Here is a 5,245-nt window from a genome sequence, read left to right on the forward strand (position 1 = left end):
CAAGTCGCTGCAATCGAGCCCGGCGAAACTCTCTACGGCCTGTTCGACTAGCTCCGTAGAGACTGCATCTGAGTGCGACAACAGCGACCCCGCGGCAGAAGTTTTGATGGTCAATGGACCACGTAGTCCTCCTAGCTTCACCCGTGAAGACGGAGGCGATGGGGACGGTGATCCGTCGCGTGTTTACGAAGAGTACCGCCCCGAACCTCTCTCTTTGCAACGAAGGGAAGAACTTCGCCGCCGGAACATGGATGCGCTTCACACTCCTATCGTTGGAGAAACCCCTGAGGCCCAGGCCTTGGAGGAGGCGTGTAACGCCCGGAGACCGTTGCGCCAGGTGTCTTCTAGTGATTCACTGTGTTGCCATGTATTTTGCTTGCGTGTTGCATCTTATCATGCCATCATCCGCATTGCATCTGCATGTTTTCGAAAACTCGCATCCAACTGGGTCTTCCGGTTCTCTCCGTTGTCCGTTCTGAGCCCAGACACACTTGCACGCGCCCGCGGCACGTATGAAATATAATTTTGTAAGTGGCCGGAAAATGTTCTCGGAATGGGTTGAAAGTTGGCGTGCGGTCTTATTTTAGTGTAGGAAGACCGCCTGTCAAATTTCATCGCGTTCGGAGTCCGTTTGATAGCCCAATCGTTAAACTATAGCGGCATTATAGTCGGGCACACGTCGGACGTTTTCGGTCTCCGGAAACAGTCGCCGGGCCTCTCTCTCTCTCTCTTCTCTCAGCTCGAGCCCTTCTGCACAGCCCACAAGTTCCAACCGACCCCTCGCGTGCGTGCCCGAAACTTCCCTGGACCCGACCCGAACAGTTGTCACCGTTGGGTCCGGATCATCCCCAAACATCTACAAAATATCACCGTTTTATTATTTGAACTTCCTAGCCTATTCTTTCTGAACTGTCCGATTTCGATCGGATGATCCAAACTCCCTTTTTTCCTTATATATATAGTCCAACCCCTACCAAATCAAGCCAACCCTAATTTCTACGGGGTTTGTCCCATCGCCGCCGCCCCTCCACCGAATCCCTCTCGGAATCCTCTCATTCCCCCTGCACCAACCATCAGCCACACCTAGATCCAATCCAACCAGCACACAGCCTCTCACTCCTCTCGTTCCCGAGAGAGAGGAGTTCCTCAGCCCCGATCCAGCGCCTGATCCCCGCCTCCTCGCGCCTCCCTGCATCGCCGGCAGCAACAGCTACCGCTGAACCAGCAGCAAACGCCGTCGCCCTTCCGGTTGGTTCTGCTTTCCTTCCTCCTCCTTTCTCTTTTCCTTCTTCACGCCTCTCATCTCTCCCCTGCTGCTCTTGACAGGGAGCCGACACCCATGGAGCTTGCCGCTGCTTCGTCCAAGCCGCGTCCTCCAGCCGGAGCTCGCCAGCCGCATCGATCCGCCGTGAGCAGCAGCACCAGCAGATGAGCTCCGCTCATGTTCTCTCCTTCCTCCACCTCCTTATGCCTCTCCCGTTTTTCTCTCCTCACACTACGGTCTGTGTCTCCCTTCTAAGCAGGAGCAGCCAGGGACGTCACTCCTCAAGCATCAGCCGCCGCTGACCTCCTCCGTCACGTCTCAGCGCCGGACCTCCGCTTGGCCTTGTTCGTCCGCTGCCTCCTGAAGGCCATGGAGCCTTGCAGCAGACGCCCGCCGTTGCCGCAGCTGCCCCGTCCACCTCGCCCTGCCGGATTCCGACCGGCCGGAACTCCCTGCGCCTCAAGACCGACCCTGCGTCGTCCGCCAAGTGCCCCTGCATCGCGCCAGACGCCGCCCTCCGCTGCTGCGTTGCCGCCGTCCAGCCATGTCGCCGTCCCCCTGCGTCCTCTGCTGCGCGAAGGAGCGAGGAGAATGCGCCCGTTGACCGCGCCCGTCCCTGCCTCGATCCAGTGGGATCGGCAGGGGCGATCCATCCAGCGCCCGAGTGGGCCGGCCTGCCAGCGCCCGAGGCCCAGATGCGCCCCTGCCGGCCTCCCTCCTCCACCGAATGGGCGGAGGCCCATGGTGAGGCCAGCTGCGCGCCCTCCTTTTTTTCTTTTTCTTTTCCATTGGGCCCAGTCAGTTACAGCCCATGTTGTTTTTTTCCTGAACAAATTTGTCTAATATCCAGTGTAAAACAGATTTGCAGAAAAAACCCTAAGCTCCATGCATATCATAACTCACCAACCATGCATCGGATTGAAAAACTTAATATATGAAACTTGCTTAGAATTTTGTGTAGATTAATAATTTGCCACTTTCATCCATGTTTAAAATGTATAAATTGCTGTTTGTGTAGATTTACTCTATTGCCATGCTAAAATGGTTTATTTCATAACTAAATAACCGTAGCTCCAAATTTAATAAACTTTATATGTAAATGGGGTGGGAAAATGCCTTGTTTAACATGGTGACATTGCTTTGCATGTTTAACAACTCTAAAATATGGTTTAGGACAGAACAACACCAAATCTAAAATATGCATATGGGGATTTATCGGAATTGTTGTTCGTTGTTTCCGGCCTCATTTAAACTTGCCTAGATAGGTAGTTTTGTTTTGCTTCACCCCTTGCCATGCTAAACAACATTGAATATTGTTGAGTACATAAGCGAGATCGAACTAAATAACTTGTTGTGGTGTTTTGTCAATATGCAATGAGTTGCATATTGATCTCCACTTAATTTGTAGAATTGCTTGTGCATTTTGCCATGCCATGCCTCATTAAACCGGACATGCATCATACTTCCTCCGTTCCTAAATATAAGTCTTTGGAGAGATCCCACTATGGACCACATACGGAGCAAAATGAGTGAATCTACACTCTAAAATGCATCTACATACATCCGTATGTGTTCCATAGTGAAATCTCTACAAAGACTTATATTTAGGAACGGAGGGAGTACTTGTTTGCGCATCGTACCATGCTTATGTGATGATTGTTTACTATGTTGTTTGCTTTCTTTTCGGTGTACTTCTTCTCGGTAATCTGGTAACGTTGCGTTTGTGAGGAAACGTTGGCTACGTCCGTTTGTCTTCTTCATGGACTCGTTCTTCTTCCTTGCGGGATCTCAGGCAAGATGACCATACCCTCTAAATCACTTCTATCTTTGCTTGCTAGATGCTCGCTCTTTTGCTATGCCTATGCTACGATGCCTACCACTTGCTTATCATGCCTCCTATATTGCCATGTCAAGCCTCTAACCCACCTTGTCCTAGCAAACCGTTGTTTGGCTATGTTACCACTTTGCTCAGCCCCTCTTATAGCGTTGTTAGTTGCAGGTGAAGATTGGAGTTTGTTCCTTGTGGGAACATGGATATTTGTTGGGATATCACAATATCTCTTATTTTATTAATGCATCTATACACTTGGTAAAGGGTGGAAGGCTCGGCCTTATGCCTGGTGTTTTGTTCCACTCTTGCCGCCCTAGTTTCCGTCATACCGGTGTTATGTTCCTTGATTTTGTGTTCCTTACACGGTTGGATTATAATGGGAATCCCTTGACAGTTTGCTTTGAATAAAATTCCTCCAGCAAGGCCCAACCTTGGTTTTACCATTCGCCACCTAGCCTTTTTCCCTTAGGAGTCGCGCATCCCGAGGGTCATCTTTATTTTAACCCCCCGGGCCAGTGCTTGTCTAAGTGTTGGTCCGAACTAGAGTCCTTTGCAGCACCACCTCGGGGAAACTTGAGGGCTGGTTTTAGTTGTACGGAGCGCTCATCCGATGTTGCCCTGAGAACGAGATATGTGCAGCTCCTATCAGGATGTCGGCGCATCGGGCGGTCTTGCTGGACTTGTTTTACCATTGTCGAGGATGTCTTGTAACCGGGATGCCGAGTCTGATCGGATTGTCTTGGGAGAAGGAATATCCTTCGTTGACCGTGAGAGCTTGTGATGGGCTAAGTTGGGACACCCCTGTAGGGATATGATCTTTCGAAAGCCGTGCCCACGGTTATGGGAAGATGGGAATTTGTTAATGTACGATTGTAGAGAACTTGACACTTAACTTAATTAAAATGCACCAACCGCGTGTGTAACCGTGACGGTCTCTTTCCGACGGAGTTCGGGAAGTGAACACGGTGTTGGAGTTATGTTTGACGTAGGTTGTTCTAGGATCACTTCTTGATCATAGTTTCTCGACCATGCTTTGCCTTCTCTTCTCGCTCTCATTTGCGTATGTTAGCCACCATATATGCTAGTGCTTGCTGCAGCTCCACCTCACATACCTTTTACCCTTCCTATAAGCTTAAATGTCTTGATCGCGAGGGTGTGAGATTGCTGAGTCCCCGTGACTCACAGATACTTCCAAACTAGTTTGCAGGTGCCGATGATACCGTGCAGGTGACGCAACCGAGCTCAAGGAGGAGCCAGTTGAAGATTGTGTTCGTTATGTTGTTCTGTTTCTAGTTGATCAGTAGTGGAGCCCAGTCGGGACGATCGGGGATCTGTGTAGCTTTTGGGGTAGTCTTCTTTTATTTTGGTTCCGTAGTCAAACCTTGAGTGTATTTGGATGAATGTAATGCTTTATTCATGTATCATGTGAAGTGGAGATTGTAAGCCAACTATGTATCTCTTTCCCTTATGTATTATATGGGTTCTGTGAAGATTAACTCACTTGAGACATTGCTTTCAATGCGGTTATGCCTCTAATTCGTGCTTCGACACATGGGAGATATAGCCGCATCGAGGGCATTACAAGGCGCGCCTGGCCAACTTGGCTGAGCGCACTCGATTGGAGAACCTCCAGCGCGCACTCGACGAGCGTGCTCGGCAGCATGTCCCCGAGTCCAATCGACGCCAACTTTTTCCGCCTCCGACTCAGGTATACCAAACTCCGATCCAGAATCTCGTAGCTGCGGCCCGAATAGCGGAGTCAATCCAACCTTCCCAGTCAGAAGCTAGTCGAGGTTTGGTGTAGATCCGGGCTTTGCTCCGTGCGGTGGGAGAGCAGAATACAACAGTATCTCAGTCGTGGAATAGGATCCATAGCAGATCCATGGTTGCGGACACAGTCCAATCGGCTCACAGCCCGAGATCGCCCCCGAGGCGTGAAGGACGTGGAGACCGGCGAGATCAGTACAGAAACCGCGAGCAGTATGATCACCGACTCGATCACGATGATCGTCGTCGAGTGCCCACGCCTCTCCCAAGGAGTGGGTCATACGTGCTTCGGCAGCATGATGACAGACGTCCTCACAGTGGCGGGCGAAGGATTCCAGTCGACCCTAGGGAGCCGGGCTTTGATGCGAGATCTATTCTCGTTC

The 5,245-nt window shown here is 50.8% G+C and overlaps 1 long non-coding RNA gene across 1 annotated transcript; it reads left to right on the top strand.

Annotated features, from left to right (window-relative positions):
• Positions 1-1,002: 1,002 nt before the first annotated feature.
• On the top strand, positions 1,003-2,166 carry LOC123130821 (uncharacterized). Its single transcript, XR_006464015.1, has 2 exons — positions 1,003-1,248; positions 1,327-2,166. It is a non-coding gene; the product is annotated as an uncharacterized lncRNA (long non-coding RNA).
• The last annotated feature ends 3,079 nt before the right edge of the window (positions 2,167-5,245 follow it).

Source organism: Triticum aestivum, chromosome 6A, assembly GCF_018294505.1.
Source record: "Triticum aestivum cultivar Chinese Spring chromosome 6A, IWGSC CS RefSeq v2.1, whole genome shotgun sequence".
Classification (NCBI taxonomy): Eukaryota; Viridiplantae; Streptophyta; class Magnoliopsida; order Poales; family Poaceae; genus Triticum; species Triticum aestivum.